The sequence below is a fragment of the Leucoraja erinacea genome, chromosome 20 (genome assembly GCF_028641065.1).
Source record: "Leucoraja erinacea ecotype New England chromosome 20, Leri_hhj_1, whole genome shotgun sequence".
NCBI classification, from domain to species: domain Eukaryota; kingdom Metazoa; phylum Chordata; class Chondrichthyes; order Rajiformes; family Rajidae; genus Leucoraja; species Leucoraja erinaceus.
Window position 1 is genome coordinate 18,363,839 of NC_073396.1, and position 12,507 is coordinate 18,376,345.

The following is a 12,507-nucleotide window of genomic DNA, read 5'->3' on the forward strand; positions in this document are numbered from 1 at the left end:
ATTATCTATAATACAAATGTCAAACTGTTCAACTTTTGTATGATCATTTTTACAACCTTTAAACACCATACCAGAACAAAGATCACCCTAACCATCCTAATCAGATGCCTCATAGATGCACACACAGTGGTCAAATTCCAAATCTTCATTGACTCCTTCACTAAAACATATCAGAAAATGATTCTTTCACTATACATTTGGGACAATCTCTACACAAACCTGCACACGATCCTGTTCGACAAATTATCCACAATGAAATCCTGCAATAGTTTACAAGTAATAATATATATAGCAAAGAGCACCCAACAGAAACAATGGTCCAGATGTGGCTATCAAGAGAAGTCAAAGGTAGTATTACATCAAAGGAACAGGCATAATATTGCCAAAAAAAGCAGGAAGCTTGAGCACTGGGAAAAGTTCAGAATTAACAAAGGATCAAGACGTTGACAAGGAACGAGAAAGTAAAAACAAGATTAAGCTAGTTCGAAAGCCAGAAAACAAATTGTAAGAGCTTTTATAGTTATGTAACAAGGAAATAATTAACAAATTTAATGTGGATCTCACACAAACTCCAACAGTTCAAATTATAATGAGGAATAAGGAATTAGCAGAAAAATAAAACAAGGGATCAGAGGAAAAAATCTTTTCACCAAAAGGTGGTTGCAATCTGCAAAGTAGTGTCTAAGTGGGTGGTGGAAGCAAGCACTTCCACAACATTCAAGAAGTATCATGATGAGCACTTGAATTACTGAGGTATAGATTGAATGTTGGTAAATGGGATCAGTGTAGATGGGTAATTGATGGTTAGTGTGGGCATGTTGGGCCAAAGAGCCTGTTTTCTGTGCTGTGTGACTATATAACACTTTGACATATCTTTAGTTGAAGGCATCATTTGCCCAGTTCTATCTGATTCATCATTAAGTGTAAGAGAGAAGCTGAATATTTCTGGTTGCAAATTGTCATGCATTGGTACTCATGGAAAGTCATTAGTACAGCTTTTTTTTTTTTTAAAGGAGTGGAGCTGTGAAATGTTGATACATGTTTTTGAAATTGAGAAGAAATACAATCAAAACTGAAACCATTTCCAAAAATTAAGGTTTATGATATCAATATTAATAATTCAGATTAAAGCTTCAAATGGGAGTGAGCACTTTGCTGTGCTTGAATTTTTCAAATTTAATTGTAATTATTTTATGTAGGAAAAGAGCACATGTGTCTAGTATTTATAGTCCATTCCTAATTTTTTGCAAGGTGATGTTGAACCCTTTGGAAAGGTTAGTTTTGAACTGATACCATTATCTGGTGAGGCTAGTCCCATAATGTATTCAACCAGATAGGCGGTGTCTAGTCAAAATGGGGAGTAACTTGCATGGGGAACTGTTCCCATGCACCTTGGTTGTAGACTTCACAGATTTGACAGATGTTGGTGGAATAGCCCTAATAAGTAATTACTGTAGTTTCTGTTGGTTGTACACAGCCCTGAAGCAGCAATGGCAGAGTGATTCGATATTTGTAATGATTCATGGGTTATCAATCAAAATAGCTGCTTTTTGAATGTTTTTCAAAGCACTCATCCAGGCAAGTGGACAAAGCACCATCACATTCCTGACTTTAGAGATATAGCGCGGAAACAGGCCCTTCAGTCCACCGAGGCCGACCAGCAATCACCCTGCACACCAACCTACACACGCTAGGGACAATTTTACAACTTACCAAAGCCAAGTAACCTACGTCTTTGGAGTGTGGCAGGAAACCAGAGCACCCAGAGAAAACCTACGCCATCATAGAAACATAGAAAATAGGTGCAGGAGTTGACCATTCGGCCCTTCGAGCCTGCACCGCCATTCAATATGATCATGGCTGATCATCCAACTCAGTATCCTGTACCTGCCTTCTCTCCATACCCCCTGATACCTTTTGCCACAGGGGCCACATCAAACTCCCTCTTAAATATAGCCAATGAACTGGCCTCAAAGGGAGAACGTACAAACTTTGTACAGACAGTACTTGTAGTCAGGATCGAATCCGGGTCTCTGGTGCTGTACGGCAGTAACTCTACCGTTGCTTACTGTGCCACCCCTTGCGGTTTGGAGATTGTGGAAAGTCTATCAGATCTCCAGAGTTGAGTCGCTCACCACAAGATATCCAGCCTCATGCCTGCACTTGTGACTGCAGTAGTTATGTGGCCACTTCAGTAGACTTTCTGGTCAATGGTGGTGTCCCGCAGGATGTTGACGATAGGGGAGTTGGCAGCAGTAATGCCACTGAATTTCAGTAGTACATGGTTGGATTCTCTCTTATTGGAAATGATCCAAAGAAAACCACTGGCTGACTGTTGCCCTCCAAGTCACACAATCCCTATTGGAAACACACCACCAGTGTACTCCCGTACACATAGGAGACTGCAGATGCTAGAATGTGGAGCAAAAAAACAAACTGCTGGAGGAACCCAGCAGGGCAAGCAGCTTCTGTGGAGGCAAATGGATATTCAAAGTTTTGGGTCAAGTACCCAGCATCACTTTCATCACGCAGACTGCAGCAGTTCAAAACCAGGCTTATTATTACCGACTGCAGTCTGCATGATGAAAGTGATGGCCTTGTCATTGTACCTGTTGTTCTCAGAATGAATATAAAATAAACATGTTTTCTGGTTCAATTTGTCATCTTTCATATTCTTTTGCTTTTTAAACTGCATAATTGGTTCACTCAAAGCAGTTCAATATGTTTTTGAATTTTAGATTAATGGTGAGAGCTGCACAAACCTCCAAAAGCTCCAGAAAGAACGAGAAGGAGGCCTGAACGTTCATAACAACACCGTCTTGATGCCAATGGATCACATGGGAAGGATCAAAATAAGCCCTGCCCACAAAATAGCTGAAATAACTCATGCCACATGGCTAGCAGCTTAGAATGGTCTTAACACACTGCATGTTACTGTTTTCTGACACCAAAAACAATGAAGCATACCTTTATAATCTTAAACATACTAAATACCCTGAAATATTTAGGCACACTTAAACATTAGAAAAAATATCAACATTCATAGGTTATAGCCTTTCCTTCATCTCAAATTAACTGCAAAGCAGTTCCTGCACTGGTCCAATCTTGCACAGGTTCTCTCACTGTAAGGAGTGAGGAGCAGCTGTAACTCGTATGGTCTGATTTTCATCTCTGGATGCCTAGGTCAGTGAAGTCAATTGTCAGAAGAACACTGAGAATCACTGAACTAACTTTAGGAGATGGAAATCCTGAAGATTCATCCTGCGGCACAAAGAAATGTGTACAGTACCAGGATCAAATGCTGCCATTTCCGCAAACTCTTGGATAGATTTATTGGTCTGCAGTTTAAATAATTCCAAGTCATTCAAGGAACCTCTTTGCAGTTTAGCTAACATTCATCAATGATATTCTCATTGCCTAATATGGAACCACTTATGTACAGCTATTGAATTCTAATTTTCTTTTTTTCTACTATTGCTGCAGTACATCGTCTGAGACACCACTCTCTCTTTTTCCAAACCAGTACTCTGGCATGTTGTCAGTAACCTCACATTCAGTGCTTATTTTGGCACGTTCTGAATGTTTTCATCCACTTTCCCTGACTCTACGACTCTCTGAATTCTCCTGCCCACCAAACATTTGAATGTTTTAAAAGCTTTCTTCTTCTTCCTCATAATCCCCACTGAATCGCATTGGCTTCTGTTATTTTTAATGTGTTTTTGTTTTCAGTTGTATGTCCACCATCACCTCCTCACATATTCCACTGGAGCTGAAGGAGTCTGCCACTCCCCAGAGCCTCCTCTGTCTATAACTCAGAACCCGCCCATTCTGCACCTCAGCTCCACTTCCCTTCTTTAACTCTATATCTCTTGATATCTGAGACTAATAAAACTTTGCACACTTCAATTTTTAAAACTCCAATTATCCCACCATCCACAGTCCTTTGGAGAGGGAGGAATTAAGTTTCCAACTCTTTCACCCCTACCCGACTAGAATTTTCTGGATTTTCTACCTGGGAAATAGTTACACTCTAATTATCCCATCAAATCTTATTGTCAATACTGCCAACATAGCACCCCTCAGTTTTCTGTACCCAAGTGAATACAAACAAAGTTCTCACAATTTGCCCTCACTCTCTAAACATAGGGGTCATTCTGCGCTGCACTGCCCTCCAGCTTCAGATACACTCTCCCTAACAAAACACTTTACCCTGGATGAGCTGTGGACAAGGCCCAGTGCAAGTCAAACATCACCTCCTGCTCTCGGTATTCCAGACTCCTACCACAGTCTCTATGTAGGGTAGGAGTCTGGAGTACAGAGAGCAAGGGGTGATGCTTCACTTGCACTGAGCCATGACACATCCTGCCCAGATTAAAGTTGGGTAAATGCCTCCACTATAAAGCAATCTTGGTCTCATCCGTTTCAATAGACAATAGATAATAGGTGCAGTAGGCCATTCGGCCCTTCGAGCCAGCTCCACCATTCATTGTGATCATGGCTGATCATCCACAATTAGTACCCCGTACCTGCCTTTTCCCCATATGCCCTGACTCAGCTATCTTTAAGATCTCTATCCAACTCTCTTTTGATAGCATACATAGAATTAGCCTCCACTGCCTTCCGAGGCAGAGAATTCCACAGATTCACAACTCTCTGTGTGAAAAAGTTTTTCCTCAACTAAGTTCTAAATTGCTTACCCCTTATTCGTAAACTGTGGCCCCTGGTTCTGGACACTCCCAACATCGGGAACATATTTCTTGCGTCTACTGTGTCCAAACTCTTAATAATCTTATATGTTTCAATAAGAACCCCTCGCATCCTTCTAAATTCCAGAGTATACAAGCCCAGCCGCTCCATTCTATCAACATATGACAGTCCCGCCATCCCACAAATTAACCTCGTGCCCTACGATGCACTCCCTCAATAGAAGGATCTCTTTGCTCTTATACTCAACTCTTCTTGTTATGAAGGCCAACATGCCATTCGCTTTCTTTACTGCCTGCTGTACCTACATGCTTACTTTCAATGACTGATGAACAAGGACCCCCAGATCTCGTTTCACATTTTGTATATTTTATCTGTACACAAACTTTGAGTTTCTTATATTCAGATTCCTAAATCTCTTCTTCTCTATAGATCCTGTTTTCTCTCTCTTTAGAAACAATTTCAATAGATTTGGCTTCAAAGGAGATGGCTCTTGCCCACAATTAATCCATGAACTGTGGTTTCCTATTCACCATCTCTCTCTCTCTCTCTCTCTCTCACACACACACATATATATATATGTGTGTGTGTAGCTTAGTATCTTTCCATCACACATTCTCTGAGGGGGGTTAGGCTGAAAATTGCACAGGCATTTACACAAGGCTACCTAACATCTATGGTGTCTGAGCACTGCAGAATTGGGAATGTCACCTCCTTGTTCAGAAAAGTAAGTAAGTAAGTAAACTGAACCTCAGTGGTGATGAATATTTTAGAAATGGTAATTAGGGGCAGAATTAACAGTTATTGGAATAAGTATACAATGATTAGTGAAAGCCAGTAATGCTAATTACTGTCCAATCAGTCTATTGGTCATCAGTAAATTCAGCCACATTGTCATTGACAATATCTCCTACTTACCAGTAACTGGTCTCGACACCCAGTTTGGGTTTTGCCAGGTTCATTTGGTACAAGACCTTAACACAGCCTTGCTCTGCAAAGAAAGTGGCTGTGGTTGTCGAAGACCAATCAATCTAGCCTTGCAGGAATTCTTCAGGGCAACATGCTTTGCCTGACCATAGAATCATTATAATTCTGCATGGAAACAGGTCCTTTGGCCCAACTTGTTCATGTCATCCAAGTTGTCTACTTGAGCTAGTCTTGCCTATGTTTAGACCATTTTCTATCCCTGCACAGTCCAAACGCCATTTAAATGCTGTAGTTATACCCACCTCCACTACTTTGGCAGCTCGTTCCATATACCCACCACTTTCTATATGAAAGAAAATGTCCATCAGGTCTTTAAATGTTTCCCCTTTCACCTAAACTTATGCCCTCTGGTTTTAGACTGCCTACACTAGTCCGAGCAATTTCCTCACTTGCCTCCTTTAATAACCTGGGATAGAGTTCACCAGGCCCAGAAAACATCCACCTTAATGGTTTTCAAGGCACCATAGAGTCATAGAGCGATACAGCACGGAAACAGATCCTATGGCCCAACTCATCCAAGCTGACCAAGATAACCATTCATTTCCCCACGTTTGGCCCATATCCCTCTATATATCTCCTATCCCTTTACTGTTCACACCAGATACCTCCTGCTCCTTAATATCAACATTTCCCGTGAATACCAACATACCTCACGCTTTCTGCAGCTTTGTCTATGTCCTTCTCCCTGCTGAATATTGGTACAAAGTAGTCATTAAGACCATCATTCCTTCCTCTGGCTCCAGGTATAAATTTCTTCCATTAGTCTTTGAGTGGACCTACCTTATCCCTGGCTACCCTCTTGTTCCTGATATATATATTTATAAAATGCCTTGGGAATCTTCACAATCCTACATGCCAAGGGCATTTCATCGCCCCTTTTTAGCCCCTCCTAATTTCTTGTTTAAATTCTTTCCTATTTCCTTTATATTCCTCGAGGGTCTTGTCTTATTTTCAGCTTCCTAAACCTTACATATGCTTCCTTTTTTTGTTGACATTAGGGTACATGCGCATAAATCATTGAAAGTGGCTGGGTTTTAGAAACAGAAGCACAGAGTACAAGAACACTGGAGCAAAACAAAAACTGTTACAGAATCTCAGCGGGTCAAGCAGCATCTGTGGAGGCAAAGGGAGAGTCAATGTTACGGGTCGAGACCCTGCCTCTGGACTGAGTTAGGAAGAGACAGTGATGTAAAGAGGTGAGAGCAATCTGGCAGGTGATAGATGGGATCAGGTGAGGAGGAAGAAGATGGAGCTAGGTGTGTAGGGGTGGAGCAGGGAGTCAATAGCTAGTGAGGGTTAGGTCGCGACAGATAATGAGATAATGTAAAGATGGAGTCAGGTGAGAGAAGGGTGGAGGTGGAAGGTGATAAGTGATAAAGGAGGAAATATGGAAACAATGGGGAGAGGAATGAAAGAGTTTTAGATTTTCGGAAGGGTGTGAGGGGAAGAGGGCAGGAGAGAGGAAGCACTTGAAGTATCCTGAGGTTGAAAAATTCAATGCTCATACCGAGCAAGGTGAGGCGTAAATGCTTTCCGATCCTGACAGGCATAGTGAATGAATTCAGAACTTCAGAAAGTGTGGGCTCTAGCAGAGAGGCCATCTTGAAGTAGCCATTGTGAGAGAGGTAGAGAGTGAGACAGCGTGTGGGAGTGGCAGTGTGTGGAAGTGGCTGTGAGGGAGAGGCAGTGAGGGAGAAAGGTAGTGAGGGAGACACTGAGGGAGAGTGTGAGTGAGGGAGAGACTGAGGGAGAGAGGCAGTGAGGGAGAGAGGCAATTAGTGTTTGAGTAGTACATGCTGAGGCTTTGGTTTGTGAGGCCTTTTCAGTAGGCTGAAAAGAGGTACAGGTAAGAGCAGGCAAGGTCTTTTAACTTTACCCTTTTAACTTTATTCTTCAAACTGAATGCAATCAGGAAGGCCATTTGGGCAGGCATAGGCTCCTCCTGTAGGATATGGGAGATGAGGGAATCTACCAGTGTCCCGTGTCACTATGCCTTTGTGAAGTACGTCCATCTGCAGCTCCTGACTGACCGCGTGAGGAAACTGGAGTTGGAGGCACTCAGGTTCATCCAGGATGTTAAAATCATTGTAGATGTGAGTTTAGTGAGGTGGTCACACCTGAGAAGTGGGCAGCAGGTAGTTGGAGGGACTGGTCTTTATTAGTCTAAATGGGTACATAATTATCAACATGAGTTATATAGAGGGATTAGATAGACGGGCTGTTGCCTCTGGAGCGAAGGAGGCTGAGATGTGACATGATAGTGGCTTATAAAATCAGCAGTGGCAGAGATAAGATAGTTAGTCACAGTCCGTTTCATAATGCCCAGCTGTTGGAGGCAGGAACAGTATAAACACTAAAGAGGCTTCTGCACAGGTACCTAAATGAGGGATATGGAACTAATGCAGGCAAATGGGATTGTAACAGATAGGCAGGGTGAATGGGTAGATGAGGTGGGCCGATGTTGCCCATTTCTGTGCTGTACAACTCTATGACCAGTTGGCCGAAGGTCCTGATTCTATATGACCCCATCAGAGGCTCAAATGAAGAGAAAATTTGCGAGCAAGATATATAGGAGATTGGTTTAATGAGAATGATCAGAAGAACCAGCACACTAAGTTACCGGCTACACTGGTCATCAAGGGAAGAGATACCGCTTCAGCCACCTGAATGCAAATGTCCAACAGAAAATGCCATGACCAAGGGAACAGATGGGGAGAGAGCAGGAAGCTGAGTAAATTGCTGCTTGAGGAGAGATTTCTTCACTCAGTGGTGAAACTTTAAAAACTTTCGACCCTGGAAAGTTATAGAGACTCAGTTATTAATTCATACAGAGCGGGGGTTGATAGATTTTTGTACACTCGACAAACAAGGGATGTGGAGATAGGGTGTGAAATGCTGCTGGTGAGTCAGCTGTGAACTTGCAGGTTGAGGAGCTGATGGCTTCTTGCTTTTGTTTCTTATATACTATAGTATAAAGTGAACAGAGCTACAAAGTAGGATGGCATGAAAGACTGCAAGTGTTGGAATCCAGAACAAAAAAACAAACTGCTGGAGGGAACAGGATCAGGCGTGACCTGCTCAGTTCCTCCGGCTGTTATTTCAAAGCTTCAGAGATTATAGTCCACTCACTGTACAGCAGCACACAATGTGCAGTCCTTATATGGTGCCACATGGCTATACAGTCCAGAGTTCTGCACAATGTGCCAGAAAACATTGATTATAAGGAACACAGCCTTCTGAAATGACCCAGCAAGCCACTCTGTTTTATTATGTCTGCTGTGTTAATACAAAAATAGAATAAAACCAGATAGAATACCTTCATTGATCTGGGTGCGAATTCTAGACATAGTAAAGTGTTTCCCAGTCAATCAAAATTGCAAAGATCTTCTTACAGACATCTGAAGATGTACTTAAATTCGGAGAGCTGTTCACAAACTCCTCATGCAACATCCTGGCATAGCCATACTCATAAACTCACACATTGCAGACATCGTGGCATACTCTGTCACCACAGTCCTATTCCATTGACAGGCCAGTGACCAGAAAGGGCAGCACAAGGTATGCAGGTGGGGGAGTAGCCACGGGGGTCCTCAATGTTGACATCTGACCTCCTGAAGTCTTATGTCATCACATCAATAGGAAAATAAATCTCCTGGTTATGAACCGCCATCATCACTTAACTGATGAATCGATTCTTCTTCATGATCAACATTTGCAAAAAGCACTGAAGATACCAAGTACTTTGCATCATGCCTGATGCTAGATGTACACATCACTAGATATCACACCACATACATTACACAGCAGTGTACAGTGCATAGTTCCATTGCTGCATCATACCACATAAGACAGAAATTATATTTAGAGTAAGAGAAACCAATTAGTCCCTTCCTTCGATTCGAGTGATACTTCACTGCTTGAATGGATCACTAAACTAAAGAAATTAGCATTTGCGAAAAAAGTAATGTTAGAGAAATTCATGGATTGAAAAGTGATAAATCTGTAACCTGATGACTAACATCCTGAGGAAATTGTAATGGAAAACATTTTCAAAAAATCCATAAATTCTAGAATAGTTTCTCAAGGATGGAAAGTTTCTATAAAATATAATCCCACTATTTCAGTAGGGAACCACGAAACAACAGGCTAGTTATCCAAATATCAGTCATAAAGAACATGCTGGAACCTATTCATAAAGAAGTGGTAACAGGATACTAAAACAGAAAAACAATTAAATGCGATTAATATGGATTTGTGATAACAAATCATGTTCGACAAACCTGCTTGAGTATTTTGAGGTTGTAATTATCAGAACACAGAAGAGAAAAGTGGTGGATGTGGTACACTGGGACTTTCATGAACTCTTCAATAAGATGCCTCATATGTTATTGGACAAAGCTGGAGTGCAGGGTAATGGTGGTAATATACTAATGTAGATTAAAGCTTGATTACAAGGCAGGAAAGAAGATACAGGTAAAAGGGTCATTTTTGTACTGAGGCTGTGACCAGAGGTGTGCCGTGGGAACTGACTGGTGTTGGAACCCCAACTGTATCACTGATTTTGATGAGAGAACCAAGTAATAATATATCCAAGTAAAATAATCAAGCTGGGTGGCTGAGTGAGTTGTGAGGAAGAGGCAGAGTGCCTTCAGGGTGATATAGACAACTAGACGAATGGCTGAGAGCATATAATTATGGAAAAAATTACGATCAGCCAATTTAGTGGAAAAAGTACAAAGGCAAAGGATTTTTTAAATGGCAAGAGATTAAAAAGTCTTGGTGTTCCAAGGGAACTGGGTGTCCAGGTCTATGAATCACTGAAAAATACAATACGATTTTCTGCAAGCAATAAGACAGCTATTATTATGTTGGCCTTTATTGCAAGAGGTTTTGAGTACAAGAATAAAAGGTACCTTACTTAAGAAAGAATCTTAAGAAAGAAATTAGAAAAGCTAAAAGAAGATATGAGGTTGTTTTGGCAAGTAAGGTGAAAGTAAATCCAAAAGGTTTCTACAGCTATATTAATAGCAAAAGGATAACGAGGGATAAAATTGGTCCATTGGAGAGACAGAGTGGACAGTTATCTGCAGAGCCAAAAGAGATGGGGGAGATATTGAACAATTTCTTTTCTTCGGTATTCACCAAGGAGAAGGATATTGAATTATGTGAGGTAAGGGAAACTAGTAGAGTAGCTATGGATACTATGAGTTTCAAAGTAAAAGAAGTACTGACACTTTTGAAAAATATAAAAGTGGATAAGTCTCCAGGTCCTGACAGGATATTCCCTAGGACATTGAGGGAAGTTAGTGTAGAAATAGCCAGGGCTATGACAGAAATATTTCAAATGTCATTAGAAACGGGAATAGTCCCCGAGGATTGGCGTACTGCGCATGTCGTTCCATTGTTTAAAAAGGGTTCTAAGAGTAAACCTAGCAATTATAGACCTGTTAGTTTGACTTCAGTGGTGGGAAAATTAATGGAAAAGATACTTAGAGATAATATATATAAGCATCTGGATAAACAGGGTCTGATTAGGAACAGTCAACATGGATTTGTGCCTGGAAGGTCATGTTTGACTAATCTTCTTGAATTTTTTGAAGAGGTTACTAGGGAAATTGACGAGGGTAAAGCAGTGGATGTTGTCTATATGGACTTTAGTAAGGCCTTTGACAAGGTTCCTCATGGAAGGTTGGTTAAGAAGGTTTCAACTGTTGGGTATAAATGCAGGAGTAGCAAGATGGATTCAACAGTGGCTGAATGGGAGACGCCAGAGGGTAATGGTGGATGGCTGTTTGTCGGGTTGGAGGCAGGTGACTAGTGGGGTGCCTCAGGGATCTGTGTTGGGTCCTTTGTTGTTTGTCATGTACATCAATGATCTGGATGAAGGTGTGGTAAATTGGATTAGTAAGTATGCAGATGATACCAAGATAGGGGGTGTTGTGGATAATGAAGAGGATTTCCAAAGTCTACAGAGTGATTTAGGCCATTTGGAAGAATGGGGTGAAAGATGGCAGATGGAGTTTAATGCTGATAAATGTGAGGTGCTACACCTTGGCAGGACAAATCAAAATAGGACGTACATGGTAAATGGTAGGGAATTGAAGAATGCAGTTGAACAGAGGGATCTGGGAATAACCGTGCATAGTTCCTTGACGGTGGAATCTCATATAGACAGGGTGGTAAAGAAAGCTTTTGGTATGCTAGCCTTTATAAATCAGAGCATTGAATATAGAAGCTAGGATGTAATGTTAAAATTGTACAAGGCATTGGTGAGACCAAATTTGGAGTATGGTGTACAATTTTGGTCGCCCAATTATAGGAAGGATGTCAACAAAATAGAGAGAGTATAGAGATTTACTAGAATGTTGCCTGGGTTTCAACAACTAAGTTACTGAGAAAGGTTGAATAAGTTAGGTCTTTATTCTCTGGAGGGCAGAAGGTTAAGGGGGGACTTGATAGAGGTCTTTAAAATGATGAGAGGGATAGACAGAGTTGATGTGGACAAGCTTTTCCCTTTGAGAATAGGGAAGATTCAAACAAGAGGACGTGACTTCAGAATTAAGGAACAGAAGTTTAGGGGTAACATGAGGGGGAACTTCTTTACTCAGAGAGTGGTAGCGGTGTGGAATGAGCTTCCAGTGGAAGTGGTGGAGGCAGGTTCGTTGGTATCATTTAAAAATAAATTGGATAGGCATATGGATGAGAAGGGAATGAAGGGTTATGGTATGAGTGCAGGCAGGTTGGGCTAAGGGAAAATAATTGTTCAGCATGGACTTGTAGGGCCGAGATGGCCTGTTTCCGTGCTGTAATTGTTAT

The 12,507-nt window shown here is 41.4% G+C and overlaps 1 protein-coding gene across 1 annotated transcript in view; it reads right to left on the reverse strand.

Moving 5' to 3' along the window:
• LOC129706864 (netrin-3-like) overlaps positions 1-12,507 on the reverse strand; it is a 103,162-nt gene that overhangs the window by 17,496 nt on the left and 73,159 nt on the right. The window lies entirely within an intron of this gene.